The sequence below is a fragment of the Manis javanica genome, chromosome 12, assembly GCF_040802235.1.
Source record: "Manis javanica isolate MJ-LG chromosome 12, MJ_LKY, whole genome shotgun sequence".
NCBI classification, from domain to species: Eukaryota; Metazoa; Chordata; class Mammalia; order Pholidota; family Manidae; genus Manis; species Manis javanica.
This window is the reverse complement of record NC_133167.1, coordinates 104,650,840-104,671,612: the sequence shown is the minus strand read 5'-3', so window position 1 is coordinate 104,671,612 and position 20,773 is coordinate 104,650,840.

The following is a 20,773-nucleotide window of genomic DNA, read 5'->3' as shown; positions in this document are numbered from 1 at the left end:
TCACTCGGTAAGTAATGGAGAATGGTGGAGGAGTTTTAAAGAAAAGTGTGACAAAGAGGTGAGGGAAGAAATAAGAGAAGAATGAAGGAAAGGGAACTCATGCCAAATTTAAAGAAATACAGACTATACAGAATAAAATCAAGTTCTGTTAGACACTGAGTTATTGTTGGAATCATAGGTCTATTCAGCCCCTTTTTAAAATCTGTGTTGGATAGGCTAACCTCATAAACATAAAGCCAGAAAAGCGTGTTTTGGACAAATTCAAGAATCACCATAACAGATGTTTCCAAATAAAGCACATAATTAAATGGAGAATTACATCATTACCTTTTTTCCAGTGATCCTCTCAGGACACATATTGTCTTTTAATCAATTTTGATTTGATAAATCTCAACTTGATTGAAATTAATTTGTACGTTCTTTGTACTCGCCAGAGGATGTAGTTTTATCTCCAAGTATTTTTGGTGGGTGGGATCACAAATGCAGGAGTAACTTTTGATGATTCAGTGGCTATTACTCTGAGCAAACACAACAAAATTAAACTTTGGAGCATTTTTTTTTCTTTTTACAATTGATTTTTCTTTTTTTTTTTTTTTCCTAATCCTGGAGAGAGCAAACCTCAGGATATAAATCTCAGTGGCTTCCTAGTGGAACAAATAACTACTAAATACTCTTAATTGTCACAGAAAACATACATACCAAAGTCTGGCTCACGTGGAGGCCAAGTCAAAACTTCTTGAACTGTACAAACATCTTTCCAGCAAATTATATCAGTTTTTCAGTTTTAAGAAATTTGAAGTATCTGAGTAGCCAGGTTTCCTAGATTTGAGACCGTTGCCTAGAACTTTGGGTTCTTATGTCAGTGAATTACCAGGAAAATAAGGGATTACTGTGGTAGCTGGGGAATTGATCTTGACAACTGAGAGATATTATTTTTCTACTGCACGCTATGGGGTAAGAAAGGACGTGTCTAGATTGAAAGAGATTACTAGGTTTCTTCTTGATACTCCCAACACCTGTGATGAAAGTAATCGCAAAACTACAAAATGCAGTTCAGTCTTCACTGCTGGTGGCAACATTCCTCTGGAAATAAAACTTCCCGTGACACCACCAAGCAAGAATCCAGCTGAGTGTTTGTTGAGGGCATAGGGGATATGGAATGCGTAGTGGAAGAAGGAAATCATAAATACTAGCTATGACCACTGGTCCATTTGTAAAAACAAGATTGGAAATAATTATGTATGTTTCTTCCTTATTTTGGTATAATTCTATTTATGTTCAGTTAATTTTATCTTACCTTTCTTTTCTCTCATCATCTAAAATAAGATGTGTTCACCCTAATCAGTGCTGTATCTTAGTTGCTAAGTTACTGGGTATAAAAAGGGAGTAGGATTCAAGTGGGAGAACAATGAACATCACCAAAAGACAAATCAAAATAAAACAAACAAAAAAATTATAGCGACTTTGTGTCATCTTCTGAGAAGGATTAGCATGGTGCCAGTTGTATGCGGGATAATTGTTCCATGTTAGGCAGAAGTGTGACTTGGTTACTGTCTCTGAGGATGAAATGGTTTCAGGCAGTGGCTGATGGCCAAGCTGATGGACGGGTGGACTGTCGTTGTGACTGCAGCGTGTCTCGCTGGCTAAGGTGAAATACATTTTTCGGAATATACTTTCTAATAAGTTCTGCTATCGGTGGGCTCAGGAGAGACTCCTGTGAAGATGTGGAGGTTGGAAATAAGGCAGCAGCCTTTTCTGTTTTATTTCTGATGGGCTGACTCACCTCGTTGCCAGCAGTTGGGCCTGAAAAGACTCTACCTTGCCCTGACACAACTTTGTTTGAGCAGCCGCTTGTGTTACCTCCAGGACAAAGGCCCTGGCCTCTTCAGGATGCTTGTCCCACCAAGGTCAGACTCCCCCAAACTGATCCTCACGGGTTTCAGCTTGTGTGCGTGGTTTCCATCTTTTTCTCGGTCTACCCCACACCTTACAACCCTCTTCCTTCCTAAGCACCTGTCCTTCAAGATCCAGCTTCAGATAAGAAGACAGTAATTTTATACAGACGGCATCACCAGCTTCTATAATTGTATGAACATATATCACTGTGAAACAAACATTATTTTGAACCTGACTGGATCCTGATTGATACACATAATAACTCAGACAGCTAATACTAGAAATATCCAAATTACCAACCCCGTTCATTTTTACTGCTATTGATGATACATGACAAATGTCTGATCGTCATGTACCAGAGGAAACCCTTTGCCCCATGTAAGTGAAGCAGAATTTTGACAAACGTCTTCCTGCGCGGCCCTCTGTCAGGCTCCTCCACACTGTCTTCTCTACCCGGCCTCGTTCTTGGCCGATGAAAGCTGCAGATTCTCAGCATAAATGATTTCTACACCTGCCCCCTCCCACCAACATACACGGCACACTAAGAGACTTGAACAAACACTAGCAGAGTTTCTAACTGCTCAAAGCTGCATTCTAAGGATGGTGACTCCAGTTTCTGAAGTTCTTGCTCAGGAAATTTCAAAGCGGCCGGGAGAATTTACTGTTTGTTCTAGCCAAACGCCTGCAGGCGGACGGGCCTCTAAGCCTCCTTCTAGAGCAGTCTCCTTTAGAGAGCTGACATCATAAATCCTTCCTGCACCCCTTGCTGTGCAAATCTTCTAACACACAGAAAAGTCCCCTCAGGGCCTTGAGGGCCCTCCTTTAAACTGCAAACATGCAGGGAGATCCCCCCACTCTTCCTCCCCATGGTGGGGTGACAGCACAGCAGCCTTGCTCCGCCCGGCCCCAGGGCGCCTCCTGTCACAACCCTGGAGGTTTGTTTCTCCTCTTCAAGTGAGCCCATCAGAAACCCGGCCAGCCTGAGCACATGCACCAGCCGCCCTCACATCCCTCTGGGCCTTCTCCTTAGCACCGCACAGCCTCTAAAACAACCCCTGCCCATTATTTTGTGGGAGTTCTGTTCACACTGGGCCCTCTTCCCTCATGCAATAGTTATTCTTGAATAAAATCTGTTCTTACCCCTTTAACTAGTGTCCAGCTTTACTTTAACAGATAATTTCTTTCAGAATCTGTGTCTTGAGCTACAATTCAGCCTAGTGTGGGTCTGGGAAACACTATGGCCCAACGTAGGCTCGGACATATGCTTCAGCTGTAACTGTCACCTTTTAGGGATGAAGTGAGACTCCTAGTTGGTTTCAAAGTCTTTCAAAAGTTTTCATAAATTACAAAAAATTGAACCTGACCATTATTCCCAAGTTACACCTAAGCAGTTCCAAATGGATTGGAGAGGCAATGAGAGTATTAGAAGGAGTAGCTGGTTAAAGGCATTTCAGGGGACCCTGCACCCTTTAGACTTGACACAGCCATACAGTAGGGTCAAAGAAATCTCAAAGTTGCTCTTTCTTTTCTGAACTCAGGAATATTTTCCCAACTATGAGGAACAGTATTAGGCTACATTTTCAGGTTTCTAAGTAGCTATTCTCTCATTTAGATGGAATTTAAAATATACATCTATTTTCCAAAGGAAAAAAAGTAAGAAAAATCCTTTAGTTTTACTGTATGGAAAATGCTTTGACTTTTTAAAAATATAAATATAATTTAGATTATTTTACAAGAAACTTAGAGAATTTTCCTTTTATTTCCCATAGATTCAAGGAATTTTACTTAGAGAAAAATCAATACTTGCTTCACCCAGTAATAGTCACACTTCTGTAGATTTGTTGTTTACTATAATAAAACTATATATTTATACCAATATATATATATATATATATATATATATATATATATATATATATATATGGGGGAGAAAGGAGTAGATGAATGCTAAGCTGCACTGTATCTCTAGTCAAATCCTTATACTAGAAATGAAACCATCCTGATTTATTTTGAGTATCCTTGTAGTCAACCACCTAGCTAACTAGAATGTGAAAATATCAGATATGTAAATAGAATAAGAAAGCAGACAGGCTGACTCCTTGGCTAATGACATCTTAAAAATCCCTCTTGGATTTGATGCAGTTCAACATTTGTGTTCTTATTACTTTCCTTTCCTACTAATTTTCTGAAGACCATTTTCTTTAACTTAAAACATCAGTTAGAAACACTGAGATTGTGTATAATGTTGAATTAATGTGTGCTTGTGTTATACAATGCTTACTTATTTAAACAATGTTGAATATATATTTTTTAACTTCAATCCATAATTTGGCCAAACTAAAACACTGCTCATCTTTGATTTAGTCTGACTTTGTATTAAGGCAAAGTTTAAATCGAGTGCCATGCAAGGCCCATGTACATTTCTACAAATTAGTGGGGGTAAAAAAACAGAGTTGGACTGGCATTGCCTATGTCGCCGATTGGACGTTCCTGTAAATAAAGAAAATGAATCTGTTGCACCAGTGCAGTATCTGTGCTGACCATATGTGAGAACATCTTGGTTTTTAGAGGAAACAATCATCTCTAGTATAGAGTTCAGTATATCTAACCCCAATCTTGGGTGTTAAAAAATTGAAGTAAAAAATTTTCTTGGTACAACATTTTTTTTGAGCACCTATTCTACAAAAAGCACAATGTTAGTTATTTCTAGATAAATGAAAATTTTCAATGAGTCAATTCAAGGTGAGAATTCCCTGTCCTCCTTTTACCCAAGATGACACCTATAAAACCTTGGTAGTATCGGGTGCTTAGAGGGGACCTCAGTAAAAACTGAGTATTTACTATCTTGAGCTGACGCTGCTTGTCATATGTCAAGAATGTGGCCCAGACATTCCTGCATGGCCCCAAGGGAAAGTGCAAGTTAGCTGAGGTTTTGGCTAGTGACTGTGCCAGGTAGGAGCAAATGCACTCTGTGGCCTAAAGTCATCAGGAGTCTGTCGAGGCTGGGAGCAAGGGGGCAGGGGAATTGGGGAGGTCTGCAGCACCGCCTGGGGTGGAGACAGGCTGAGCCGGCAGGGAAGCTCGCCTGACTCTGTACGAGGTGTGAGGCAGAACCGGGCATGGATTACCTATTCTGCAGGACACTTATTCCCACTTGCCATGCAAGGCTGAGGGATTTAGGTCATTGACAAGACCGGGAAGAGGCTGTATGTCCAGGCGCGACCTAATTACTTGGTGCTCTCGTGCAGTGGGCTTGTCCACAGGTTGTGTTTTACTCCTCACTCGAGTTCCTTTATGAAATAAACCAGGAAGAAGGCACTGCCTGATAGAAGTCCATGTTTGACAGTTGTTCCGCCCATAATTTGGGGGAATTTCAACTGTAGAGGTTGAAATTTTGCCCTTGGACAAAGCCTCATTTCACAATCCAGTTTTCTATAATTTGTTTGATTCTTATTCTTTTCCTTGTGTATATTTTTTCTATTGGCACAGAATCCAGGGGGGAGCAAAAAGTGACTGTCAACCTTAAACACCAAACTTAGTAATGGATTATTTTATTGATTCATTCACTGATTCACTCAACAAATTTTTATTAAATGCCGACTGTACATTGGGTTTCGTGAGATCCTGCAGATAAAAAGAATAAAGACTTTCTTTTGTCTTCATGATTCCCGATCTCATGATGTCTATGGCTTAGTAAAGAAGACTGATATTAGTAAAATCACCACATAATATGCAATTTCAACCTGAAATAATATATTGCAAGAGCATTACAAAGGAAATTGACCTCTATTGATTTATTTTAAGGAATTTCAGGGAAGACTTCCTTACAAAAATGAACCCTGAGATGAAATTTGCAGAATGGGCAGTTAACTTAGTAAATACCTTGAGGGAGAGACTTCCAGTTAAAAAGATGAGCAACAATTAGGTCTCCCAGTAAGGTTCATTTTTACTGGAAAAATGAGCCAATTATTGACATTTATAGAGGCTGACAGTCTTGAAGGATGCCTCTGCACAGACAGACAGTTTATGTTTACTGGGAACCTTGGAAAGTTTTTTAGTTTTTTTTTTTCCAACAGGGCCCAAATCTCTGTTGTGTGGTCCTGACTATGGTATGAAAAAAAACAGACCTCTCAAGGTACATGGAGAGGGCCGGTGTGCCTTAGCAGCGAAGACCGAGCAGGAAAGGGGGAAGAGGCAGCGGGGTTGGAAATAGCGCGGATGTTTTGATGAGAATTGTGCTTTCATTATACAAACAATGGGAGGCAAACGGAGAATTTTATGATCAGAGATTTTTTTTTTTTTTCAAAATTTGGCTCTTGTGGACAGGGAATTGGGAGGTGAAGACTGATGGTAGAGGATGTCTGAGGGGTTCAGGGTGTTGCTACTGTTCACAAGAGAGATGATAATAAGGTAGCAGCACATGCTCTAGAGACATATTTAGAACCTCAAAACTGTAAGTCAGGTAGACAGCCATGTCATGCAGAGTAGCTATGTGTCTGACTTGGGCAATTTAATTCACGATAGCACTACTCTTGATTAGGAATTCTAAGTGTAGTTAAGGCTTAGAGGAAAAGATGTCCATACGGTCGTGTATATATTTAGCTTCCATTGCATCATACCAATGTCAGATCAAATTTTATGTGGATCTGAACCTCACGGGAGAATTCAAGAGTTATCAAATATATGAAATTAAGAGTCAGCACGTAGCAAAGGAAATGCATGTACATTTGAGGCTTCTCAAGGAAATGAATTTAATAACTTAAAGAACTGAGATGACAGTATGCAGTGGAAAAAGAAGAACTAAGCAGAAAACTGCAGGAAGAAAAGTAGGAGAATGAGGATAGACAGGGATTTAAGAAAGATCAAGCAGTTCACCTGTTTGAAAAATTTTAGATTTCGTGTAAGAGGACTGAAAAAATATTCACTAAATGTTATGGCATGAAGGTCATAGGAAGCCTTTGCAAAAATTATTTTTGCGGAGAGCCTCTGGAGAATAAAATATTGACGGTCAAGGAGTGAGGAGTGGGAGCTGAACACTTATATATAGTGAGTACAGACAAGTCTGTGAAGAATATTGACTGGAAAACAGGCAGCCGGCGATGGGTGAGAGCCGAGGGGCAAGGTGCCGTGAAGGTGGGGCAGCTGCTCTCATTGTTGAGAATACCGTGTGGTTTAATTTTATGACAGAGAGAACATTAAATCTGCTTCAGTGTTGAAGAGAAAGATTGATTTCCCAAGTTGTGTTTGACGATGGAGGTGAAGAGAGAAGGAATTACAATTCAAAGCACAGGTAGATGGATAAATCCACATAATAAACTCTCTTCTCAGAAGTTTAGTAAGTGCCCCCTTCATGAGCCTGTCTGAGAAATGGACTCCCAGGTATTGGGGCACATTTCTATGGATCACGGGCTTGACCGGGGCCACCGCAAACTAGTATGTCATCAGAGAACGAACTTTATAACCTTTCCACATTCAACTTTAAGAGGTAGCATGTTTATTATTCTAAAGCTATTTAGTAATGGTAACTCAGTTTTTCATTTTAAATCAGACTGATTTAAAACATAGTACTCTGTGTGATATGGTCTTTGCTCAAGTGTTTCTTCAAAAGACAGATGAGCTAAATGTGTACACAGATACCTAATTGAACTGTGAAATTTTACTGTTACTATTGTGCTCAATTTACTTTGTTGAATTTTAATGTTAGAAGACTATCAAAGCATAGCCACAGGAAAATGCCCTGCATTTCAAATGTCTATATGCAATTCCATGAATGTTAATTATTCACACTGAATTCTCTATTCAGTGAAATATTTGACTTCTTTTTTGTCTCCATAACTGTTTTCTATAAAAATATATTAACGATTTAGAGATATTTACTCTGACCCCGAGTTGTAATACAGCTATTTTTCTATCTTCCGGAAGGAATGGAATGACACTCTTGCTGAATTTACGAACAGAAGAAAAAAAAGTAGCAACAAAGCTGTTTTTTTTTTTTTATTTTAAGGGCATTTCAACTCATCTGTCATTAGCAAAGCTAGTCTATATTCACAGAAACTGCCATCTATATATTACAAGGTATGATGAAAGAGTTTTGCTTTCAGCAAGTGCCAAGGGGAAAATTAAAATGCCACAAAATGTATGGAATTTGAAGAATATGCATTCTAGCTTCATTTGACAAGGGAAATTTGTCAAACTCTCAATTGTACTTATTAACCACATGGCTTCGCAGTACCTCTTCAAAGTATCTCTCCTTTTGAACTGCATTATAAACTTGGGTTCCTAGTTAACAAAATAGTTACACAATAAAATTATGCATTTTTCACTTAGTAGTTAAGATTAAATTTCAGCATTTGCCTTTAATTTATATTAACCTATGTGTTTATGAGTTACTGAAAGCAAGCATCGTTCCTAAGGTTATAGTTCAGTGCTGTTTAAATACTGCAAGTATGTCCTAAGTGGGAAGTCTGGAAACATTAATAGAAACGTGGTATTTCTAAGTTGAAAACAGCCACTACTGAGTTCACTTATAGTAAGTAATTACACTTCTCATTACCTTTTCCTATTGATGCCATATGAGTTGCTACTCTGCAGGGGATACATATTTAAAAACTGCATCTTCACAATTACTTAATACTTATTTGGTGGCAAAACTGAACCTAGAATATGAAAATTAGCAGACTGTCATCAGACATGATTTCTTGCGCCTAATAGTATGCATGAATATTTAAAAATTCTCACTCAATGTATTATCAAGATGTCCTTTTTTGCCTATTGGCAAAGCCTTTTGTCAACAAGAAATCTCTTAGGTAATAAGAAGTATCAAACTCTAAGCATGCTGCTGATACAAATTACTTCTTGTTTTCTTAAAATTAAGCTTTGAATATTACCAGCCGGTGTTACGGTTTTCGACAGAGAAAAAGATCAATCAATAGATCAGTCGGTCCGTGTTCAATCTCAGCTAGTTAGTGGTTCAACTTTACTCTTAATTAACAGTGAAGTAAGTTACTATCTTTCGCAAGACTGGGGTAATGAAGAGCCATTACACTAGGGTGGACAGAGCCGTCTCGGGAGGCGGCCTGTGACCAGCCTGTACTTGATCTTGGGCAAAATACAGACCCAATGGCCAGTTAATGTATCGTGCACAGTTTGAGAGCTGTTTGGACTAATTGTTGTTATTCTTAAGCTCCATTCTCATATCTAGATTACATATTGGTTTTTTATGAGGAAAATTCAGTATATTTAATTTGCAATACTGTGAATAAATAAGCAAGAGAGAAAATAAAAAAGGAAATGTATTTGCTGGCAAAAATGGTTATGTTCCCTGCTCCTACATACAAACACCAACTCTTCACCACTTCTGGCTCCTTCCACACCTCCAACTCTTCTAGATTATCCCTGTAATTAACAAACCAAAGTCAGGGACCATCTTTTTTTTCCCCCTTAATTTTATTTTTGTAACCACAAATTTCCTCATATTGTTCACATGTCTACTTCAGATGTGCATGTATTTCTTACACATGCCTGACATCTCACAGAATTAATGTTTTCAGTATTTAAAGAATTCTTTTCGTCCTGATACACGGAAGTCTTGACTACTTAATGTCAAAGGCAGCAGTTTGCATTTCGTAAAGCATCATTTAGCCAGTAGTACTGTTCTTTGTTCAAAGTAATGTGTATTCTCTCTTCAGACTTAATTATAACTTTTTTGTTTACCTCTCATCAGAGATTTGGAAATAAAATTATTTTCCATTAGCTGATCTTTCTTCTCTTACTAACAAACTATTTCTCACATGTTCTGCCCCACAGGCACTTTCCTTCACTTCTCTTCCTTTCTTGCTGAAGACACCTGTCAGTACATCTAATATTTTCTATTATCTCTTCAACAAAAGGGCCCTCTGGCTGTAGCTTGACAAAGGCACCCAGGGTATCGACATCTCAAGTAGGCTCCAGCTGTCGCCACCTCCCCTGTCCTCTTGTTCTGAACAGGGAATGACTGAAGTGTTTGGTCTCACGATATTTTAAGATCTATTTAGGGCTCATTTTGTGTCAGGTCTTTAACATGTAAAGATATAGGTCTCCCCTCCAAGGAGCTTACATTTCAAGATATTCAAAGATGGTAGATATGCAAAGAGGCTCTTTGTAAAGTGTGTTTTTCCCAAGTGCAAAAGAACATAAATGGAAAGAATATAGCAACACATTAAAGGAGGATTTAAGACAGATGTAGAAAAGACCCTGTCTCTACTGTTGTTTTTTAATTTGGAGATGGATTAGTCTTAAGCAATAGACATTAATTTATGTTGAAGCATCAAACTGCTTAAAATTGTATTTCAAGTTTTTATTATATTTCTATAATTCTCAGTGTGAATGTTAATTTAGAGATAATATAAGATGGGCAAATCTACATGGAAAACAATTTGTTCTTTGAGGACTTGGGAAGATGTTAATGTTTTTTCATCTGGGAATGAACCTTAAAATTAGTTAAATGCTGGAATCCATAGTGGCTTTAGAATATGGAAAGTAGATTCAACCTTTCCTTCAATTGTACTCAGACTGTAGAGGAAAAGGCAGTAGAAAAAACATTGTTCAGGAAGGTGGCATTGAAGAGCAGCATTTGTATGTTTGGTTCATGGTTTATGGTAACAGAATAATGGGCAATATATAAGAATGTCTCTTTACATCAAGGAACAAATAGGATGTCAGGAAGCATTACTTTCTGAAAGGAGAGTCAGAAAAGATTTGAAGTGGAGGTAAAAACAATCTTGGATAAAACCATAAGAAGAGCGAGTATAAAAAACAACATGGGATGACACAAAAAATGAAATTCTCAGGGCAGAAAAAATGGGGATAAAATGAAAAGAGTTCCTATAACCTACAACATCTATGTCAAATAAGCAGCTTTGCTAATAAACACTCAGCAGGTAGAATTTTTATCCAAGGAAGCAAATATGGTGAGATATTCCAGAACAGGGGTCAGCAGATTTTTTCTGTTCATTTACATAGTGTATTTCTAGGCTTTGCCACTCATACAGGTCTCTAGCAAATACTGAGTCCTGCCTCTATAGTGTGAGGGAGCTATAAACAACACAGATAAATGAGAGTTCCTGTGCTCCCATAAACCTTGGTTTTCCAAAGCAAGACTGTTTGCCAGATTTGGTTGATGGGCAGTAGTTTGCCAATCTCTGTTCTAGAACCTTTGAGTTATCTGTAAAGTGAGTTCAAGTTGACTTCTGGTGGTTTAATGCTATGGTATTTTAGTTTGACTTTTTTAAAAGGGGATGGTTTTATAAATGATAAGTTATATCATAAAATCCATATATATATTTTGAATTTTAAAAGTCGTATATGATAATATCTTTTAAGCTAAAAGTAAAGTCTGAATTAAAAATGCATCCCTTTGATTTTTTAAAACTTAAACAATAAGAAGCCTGTTGATAAGTTTCAGACCACCTACAAGTCAACAAAACAGAATATACTTAAATGTGGGCAGTAATTCAGGCCACACATAAACACACTGAGATGAACTCAGTGTCACCTCACATTATTTTCTGGACCAGCACTCTCTGAACACTGCCCGTCTCACCTCATTCATGTTCTTGAGGCTTGACCGGGGGCATCCACCATCCCCACAGACAGCTCCTGGCGATGCCATGGGACATCAGCCACACTCTGACCCTTTGCGCATTGCTGAGCCATCTTCACCCAGGTATGACCACAGGAGAATGGTTCTTGGGCCTTTAATTGAGCTGAAGTATAGCAGGCCCACGGCAAGCAGTGGTTTGAGCAATCTTATCACTCAGCTAGCAGTCTTCCGATCAGCAGCTGTCCAGTGTGCCTATCCCTGCTATGGCTGGCCTATGAGATCTCTGCGCTAAAACTGATCTGATATTTATAATGGAGTAAGACAGGCAGCCCTTGCGGAGACGGCCCTGCACCAGGCATGGACAAACCCTTGGCTCATTTACCCCCTGCTGCAGGAGGAGCCGACCAGGCCCTGAAGGCCAATGCAGCCGATTGTTTCAGTCTGGACTCCAAAGCCATGGACCAAATGCTTTAACAAAAAGGATGTGCTCTTACCAATAACAGACAAAGTGTTTAAAGCATTTTACATCTTAAATTCACTGTCTAAGAGAGGAAAGTAAGTGTCTGACATTTCAGAGACATAGTTCTGTTAATAAACTTAATTTGAGTTACTAGATTCTGGTTAATGGTGGCCTTACAAAGTTCCCTGTAGAACAATGAAGCTACTGGTTTTATATGTGTGTAACTAGGGGACCTAATTAGTGATTTTCCCTAAACCAAAGGAAATCTGCCAAAGGTGCATTGAATTTCTCTCTACCTCTAGAGACGTAAGCTGTGGCAACTTCTAAATACATGTAGTCTAGCCCCATAAAGATTAAGACTCAGTATTCACCAGGCACCCGGTCCCAATTCAATTAGGATAAACAAGTATTGACAGCAGATTTCCTAATGTAATCTCTGAGGAGAAGCCGAAGACTTTCAAGGGAAGCTGGAATCAAAGCATCTGGAAGAAATCACTGTAGCAACGCCTTTAGAAGATGAAAATGTAATAAATAGTTTGAACACCAATGCATACAAAATAACGATGTTTACTCCTGCTGTTTCCTCTGCTTGACATCACCCCCTCTGAGTCCACGGAATCTGCCTGGTTCTCACCTCCTCCGGGTCTCCATTCAGGTGCTCCTCCAAGAGACCTGCTCCAGACACTCCCTCAGAAATGGAGTCGTCCCCCCACTCCCCCACCTTCCTCCTCTCTCCATTCCTCCACCTTTGCGCTTCTCACTAGCACGTATCATCATCAAGCTTTATTCAACTTGTGGACTGCGTGGTTCTTACCTCAACCCTGGACTAGAACGTGCACTGCAAGTAAGTGGGGCTTCCCTCTCACACACAGTGGATGTTCAATGATTCCTTGGTAAATAAATGATTGGCTAAATGAATGAGTAAATATCTAGCTCCTCTGCACACAAGAACCTAAGCCATGCTATTTATCTTCCCCCCAAATTTAATATGAAGTTAGGATTTGTGGCCACTTACCTGAGACAGAAATGACACATTTACCCTAGGTTGAGTTCACCAATTGTTTTCTCCGGTTCGCTTAGATTTTTCTGAAGCTTCCTCTAACATTTGATGCTTGATAGTGACACTGTAACAACCACAAAAATATAGAGGCATTCTATCAGAGGCCCACATGATTTACATACAAATACGCTTAGTCCACTGGCCTGAGGAAAATGAAGAAAAGTATTTCATTAGTATAAGTCATTCTACCAACATTTAGCTTAGCCCCACTATGTCAGTGCTTACAATGCCAATAGAGAAAGCATCTCACCTTAAATCACAGAATGTGTTTCTATGTACCTTATCTACCTATTTCTCTTCTATTTATCTGTTTATGTATTTAAAATTGTATACAATTTAATCCCTTAATACAACCTAGAAATGTGGGAAAATAAGCATTTCAATAAAATAATTAAAAAGTATACAACACTTCAGAATGAATTTCATAAGAAAGCCTAGGAACTATATAACTAAAGGTGTAAAAACATTAAAGGTCAAAAAATACCTGAACAGATGGAAGAGCATTATATGTTCTTTAACAGAAAGACTTAAAATAATAAAAATGTCAGTTCTCCCAAAATTAATACAGGAATGTAATCCAAGTTCAATTAAAATCCCAATCGTTTTTTTAATTGGATAGAATAAATGAACATTTTTATGGAAAAACGTTTATAAGGAACTGTATAAAAAAAGAAGAGTGAAGGAAAAATTCCTCTCCCTGATTTTGCTCTTGGAATGACAAAAAGATGCCTTCGTATATTAGTATTGGAAATGCACTGCGCTATAGACTTGGAAAGAGAACAGACCATATCTGGTATAATTAAAAACACACAGACCCTCTGATTCAGCTATGTTATGCTGGAACAGAACCCAGAGAAATAAAGGATATTTGGTGCATAAGGCATATGTACAAGGATGATTATTACAGCACTGTTCAAAGGAAAAATAACTAAAAAACCTTTCTAACATGCATGGATAAGGCAGTGGCTGGGAAAATTTTGTAAATTCCATTTATGGAACATCACAAAGAAACCAAAAGTAATGAGTTGATAGATACTAAGAACCATTTTGTGAAGAAAGTGATATGCAGAGAAATGTATGTGGTGTGACAAAGCACATGTGTTTGTATATAGACAAAAATGAATATGTATGCAAATATCCTTTTACATCATTATATGAACAGGTAATAAGTATGGAAGAACACATTCTAATGGGTGAAGTTGCGTTCCCTGATACTACGTAGGCTGAGCGGGCGTGGATGTTCTGGCAGAGACAGGGAAATACCTCTCACTGCAGCCCTCCCCTCCCAGGGGAAGGAGACCACTGCAGCTTTTTCTTTTACGACAAGGGGGAGAGTTTCACTCTTCCCTGACGCCACTTGGAGGGGGTTCCAAGAGAACCATTTGAAAGTCTGATGTGCCCCCACTGGGTAGGAGACAAGCCTCATTCTGCAGCTGGACGCTTGCTGCATTGCTGGGTGCACGTGCCCACTCTGTTGCCAGCAGTAGAGATCTTGGGAAAAATGTTCAAGAAGGCTTAGAGTCTGGTGAAGCCTCCTTTTCACATCTTTCCTGAATATGAGAACGATGTGGGGTGTTTCAGCTTTGGGTAAATATTTGAACCTAAAGATCGAAGTCCATTTTGATAGAGGGTTCTGAATGCAGGAAGCCCTGTGGTATGGTAAACGCCAGCAAGGCTTTAAGGTCACAGGACTAAATGTGCCTGGAAAGACGGAAGGACAAACCCTGTATCACGCCCATCCTTTGTAACCCTCCGAGGATGTTTAAGAAGACCTCAGAGCTGCTTCTAACTCCCTGGGCCGGAACAATGGGCCTGTCCTGGTGGGTGCTGGGCCAGCTGATGGAATGCCCAACTCAAGGTGCTGAGGGCATATCTTTGGCAGGTGAAGGTCATGGCTGCTCCGCTACAGGGATTGTCAGTAGTAAGGAGGATGAACAAAACTGAATACCTCTCCAAGATGATGCAGACACAGGCTACCTGGAGGCCACGCACGAGCACCCAACAGAAGCGCAGGTGAAGCATTCTGAGGCAAACGGTGCCTCCCTGCCAGCAGTACGGTAGCCATGGAAGGGGGACAGTTGCCTCTTTTACCCGCTACTTTTCTGCCCCTAACAACAACAGGAAGGCGGGGAAGAAGGCCCTCCGCGGTGAGACCCTGTCCCACATCTCCTCTCTGCTGTAGCCGGCCCACCGATGAACTTGGCTGCGAATGAAGCAGGGCGGCATTTGTTGAATCTGTGATTGAAGTTTTGGAAATGAGTATGACTGAAACTAAATAATAATTGAAAGTGGCAGGGAATTTATGGAATCTGAGGAAGCTCTCATTAAATCACCTACAACCCAGTGGGAAATCTAAATTCCATATATTCTAGTAAAAAGCAGTGCCTGGGCAAAATAAAATTATTTCATGTTTATATCCTAGTGAAATCTTCAATAAACTGGCTACATTAATTATTGTTCTCCTTTCCAGCTGGACCCTTTCTCCTTTCCATCAGCTTTTAAAGATGCTTGATTTTTTTTTAAACTAAAAATACAACAAAATGAGCAAAACATTCTTTCCCTTTTTTTGCTGTCTCAAACTCTTATTGAAAATTTATCTCTACTTGCCATTTACAGTTACTTTTTTCCATTTTTCATCCAACTCCAGTATCTCCGTCTTTTCTCTCATCACTCCAGCAAACATACCTTTAACATCTGTTGTTAAATGCAAGGCAGTGTGCCATCAACCTCTAACTCAGACTCACAGCCCTATAGGCTACAAATGGGCCGGCCCTTAATTTAAGTCTTCTATTTTATAATGTCCTGAAATATTTTTAAGTATTTACACCAAGACAGTCCATGCCTAAGTACTTCAGCATGATTCTTCATACATAACCCATGCAAAGATCCATACATAACTAAATATGTCAACATGCCATACAACTAGTAATAATCCCATAAAATTACCTAACTTGTAGTCCATACTGAAATGTCTACAACTGACCCTAAAATATTCTCGATGATTAAACATTTCTTCTTGAAATACTCTCTTCTCTGAGCTTTTCAGGCTCAAGTTTTCCCTGATATTTTTACCGCCCATCTCACCAATCCTTCCGCCACTCCTTTCAGGCCATTAGACATTAGAGTTCTTTTTTTTTTTGAGAGGTCATCTCTCATATTTATTGATCATATGGTTGTTAAAAACAATAAAATTCTGTATAGGGGACTCAATGCACAATCATTAATCAACCCCAAGCCTAATTCTCAACAGTCTCCAATCTTCTAAAGTATAACAAACAAGTTCTTACTTAGTGAATAAGTTCTTACATGGTGAACAGTGCAAGGGCAGTCATCACAGAAACTTTCGGTTAGAGTTCTTATATAATGTGTACTTCCCTGGAGCTTTTGTGCTCATCTAGTCCATGATCGTGCACACACCTTATATTAAATAAACTCTCCAAAATCTCCTCCCCTAATATCCAATCCACTGAAATGTATTGCATTTATTTCCTAAACAGTGTTTCCTTGTCTCCTTTTCTTAGGTCCCCAGCTATGGCTGTAAGCGCACTCTTTCTCCTTGGCCTCTGCTTCAGAGCTTTTTTGCTGCCACACTGCTAAATGCTTTTCCAGATTTTACTCATTTATTTTCACATTTGATGTTTCTAAATGATATTATTCACCCTTAGACAATGGCATCTTTTGTTCAAGCACGGCAGAGATTGGTAGCTGAGAAGGTATTTTGCAGTTAGCACTATCTTTTTGAAATTAAAATATTACAGTGCTTTGCGACTTAAATACTTAAAGCAGCTTTCTGTTTGTCTTACAATGACACCCAAAATCCTTAACATGAAGAGCAACAACAAAAAAGACCTCGTGTAATGTAACCTGTACCTGCCTCTCCAGTCTCATTTACTAATATTTCCCTTCCAGCTTTCTTCATGCTGCTCGATAGGTCATTCCTTTAGGGTATATAACCCACAGGTGTTTATTTATTTTTTTTATCTCTGCCTACAATGCTCACCAATCACCACCACCTACATCACTCACAAATACCAGACTTCAGCTCACGTATCTTGTTCTCAAGGAAGCCTCAACAGATTTCTCAGTTCTATCCTCTCAGGGAAGCATTATCACAGGTGATAAAAATAACTCTGTGTGTGATTTTGGGCAGGAGCTGCCTTATTCCACTGTCTGGGAAGAACGTGAGGTATAGGAAGGTGTCTGATTTTTATCTGCGTTTGTACCCTCATCTCTGGCTCAGCTCCTGTATTACAGGGATGCTCAATAAATACCTGTTGAATGTATAAGAGGAAGAGAAGTCAATCCATGTTTCTTTACTCATCTGAAGCCTACTATAACTTAGAGCAGGTAGAATTTGTTGCTAGGGTAATAGTATTGAATGAATATGTGATATAAAAGCAATAGGCTTTATTTAATAAATACAGCTTAGCTTCAAAGAATATACATTTGTCAAATAGTCATGCAGTTTTGGAAAAAAAATGTTTCAAAGCAAGATCACAACAAACATGTAATTAGACTTTATAAGTCACTTTTCTTGCATAAAATAACAAACCTACATTGTAAAGCAAAATAAGGTGCAAAGAAAAATAGAATCGTTAGGAGTATTTTTTAGCTAACAACAAATCCTCAATTCAAAGATGGAATCCAAAATGAAAGACAAACTATTTTGCAATTGTACTATATTCTAAAACTTAAGGAAATATATCCAAAGTAACACAATGACAAACAGCAGTGTCTTCTGACTGTATAATGAGTGACCGATGGAACCTAAATTTTACAATTTTGCCACAATTACCTTGCAAAAAATCTAGTCTTCAAGAGGTTACTACTAAGTCAAATGCTTTTAATAATTAATGATGGAATCATAACATAGACAATTAAAATGGAAAAGGACACAGATTATTGAAACACAATTGTGGCAACTAATACAAACAAAGGATCGATATCCTTAGGTTACAAATAACTCAGATCAACAAATAAGAAAACTCTGCAACCAAAGCATTGCAGAAATGAAATACAGAGAAAGGCCACTTGCTACAAGGTGAGTGTATCTAGCAAGATAATATGAACACAGGGAGCTTCAGACTGGGAGGATAATGGTAACCACTTGAATCCAAATTTCTTCACTTATCATCCCAAGAGACCATAAATGCAACAGGGAGTGCAAATAAAACGATGCATGACTCACACCTTCCAGATTACTAGGAGGCAGAGAACATCACAACATCCGCATTATCTATAAGCAATGAAATAAATTCTAAATCCCAACAGAGCTCTTGCTGCTACTGCAAATCTGTGGGTGTGAAGAGCTGGGCAGGGGCTGTTAAGAGATGCCATACAAAACAGAAGAGGAAAATAAATCCCACAGGCAAAAGCACAGAGAAAGTGACTCCCCAGACGTTCTGCACTAAGCCCAAAAATGCTCAGCACAGGTCTGGGAGATGCAGTTCACAGTACTGATTACCGGCAGGGGCGTGACAGTGAGGGGGACTGAAGCAGCAGCCTTAATGACGCACAGTCCAGAGCAGACAAATAGAGAAGGGAGCTTCATGAAGACATGCCAGTGAAAGAAAAGAAAGAAGAAATGGGAGAATTAAGAAAATTGCAGAAATCAGAGAGAAACAGGAATCTCCAAAACTCTTTCTCCTCCTCTTAGCACCATGGTCAACTTCATCCACTAGGAAACTGAGCATTAGTACATCAGGGCCTTCCTCCGTATGTGTACAAATAGAAGAAAATTAAAAAAAAAAAAACTTACCCAATACAACACTACTATGAGGAAGAAAAAAAAAAGAAATATAAAGCATGATGTTTTACCTGATAAAAGGTAACCTGTACGTCCCCAAAAAGAAATAAAGAACAAAACAGGAGCAAAGTTGAAACACCCATTCCAAATTGAGTTAAATATCTTCAACGAGCACGTGGAGATAAACACACACACACAAATAAGATCAGATAAGCAAAACAAGAACAGAAATGGATCCAAAAGAAAAAAAAGAAAAAAAAAACAGGACAAAAATGCAATGAAGTTGATCAAAGTCAGCAAAGAGAAGACAGTTAAAGACAAAATCATATCAGATGAAGAAGAAATTAAAATTCACCAGGAAAGAGCAAATATGAGATCTATCTTAGCAAACTTGCCAAAGTTAATAACAAAGATAATATCCTCAGGGACTACAGGCAAACGTTCAAATGACTTCTGGCATAACATACTTATGTTCCACCAGGGTCCCCTCCGTTTTCTGCTCCTCCAGGTGCTAATGAATGTCCTCATTCAATGGGAAACTGGTCCTTCCTTAGGAGCTTGGGTGTTTGCCACAGCCAGTGAAAGGGCAAGGGAGGGTGCAGGGCAGGGAAAAGGGTCATGTCAATTCAGAAGTGGCAGGGCAGAGCGGTTCTACAGGCTGTTTAAGACCAAGACCCATCACTTAGTTAACCAGTTAAAGTTTACTGTGAATGACTGTTTGCCGATGAGACCCATCAGATTGGGATTTGATGGGCAGCCTATCAGTGTAACAGACACACCAGCACGGTTGGAAACAGAAGATGGAGACAGACTTCATGTGTTACAGCAGCAGGCAGTACTGGTTACTGAATAAAAAAGAGCTTGATCTTTTATAATTCTGTTCCTGCAAACAACATACATCCTCAGTGAATCAACAATTCAAGGTGGTACTACCACATCCTTACCACTTCAGTGTACCCCTTCCCATTTGTTCATTTAGCACAAGGGAACTGACGTATGGGCATGAGCATATATTTAAGTTTTTGTTTTGAAGTGACCAATGGACATCCTGTAAGTAAACATGGGATGAGAAAAAAAAGCTCGCTGTAGAAAAATACCTCTTTCTATTTTAGTGCCTTCAGGACCCAAAGAGCCCATCAGACAGAAACACGAGTTCATTGTTTGTCCTTTGTAGTAGATACAGGAGGCAGGGGGTGAGGGTTACTTTGGAGCGTATGTCCTGGCCTACTCGCGACCGCTGGAACTAAAGCAACTCTGTTCATGTCGTATCCTGAATCTTCCTAAGGTTTCTCTCCCTTCCTCTGAGCTCCTGTGTCTTGTAGAGCCTGTAGCATCCAAGCCGCCTCTACACTCGGGCCCGTCTTGGCCTGGGGCTCTGTGTCTGCAGAGGAAACACACACAGGAAGCTCGTCTTGGCGCAGGATCATGACTTTTAATTAGATAGCAGCTCCTAGCTTCCTGCAGCTCCATTCTTGCCACAAAGGTGCTATGTTCACTTCAGTATTTACTTTATTCATGCTTTGCCCCATGACTGCGGGCTCCTGGCAGTGAGGTGCCACCACGTGATCTCCGAAAGGTGGGAGTCCTCCCAGCCCCACTTCTGACCACTTCTAATCAAACCTGACATGCGCAAGAGTGCATCCCTGAACTTTGCAGTTCATTAAAAACCCAAGTGTATGTTTCTTAAAAAAGAATAATTTCATGTAGATTTTGATTGTGTAGAACACTAATGGCCAATATGGTCCCTGCTAGTCTCATGTGGCTACTGAGGACTTAAGATGTGGCTAGCCTGAATCGACTCTTGCGCTGAGTATAAAATAAACACTAGTTCTGAATATTTTGTAAGAAAAAAAGTAACTATCTCATTAATGTTCTTTATATTGTTTCCATGTTAAAATCATAATATTTTGGATACATCACTTTGAATAAAGCATGCTGTTGAAGTTAATTTTACCTGTTTCCGTTCACCTACAGGAAAACAATTTAAAATTTCACAGGTAAAAATTTCACTCCTGGGAAACAGAAATACAT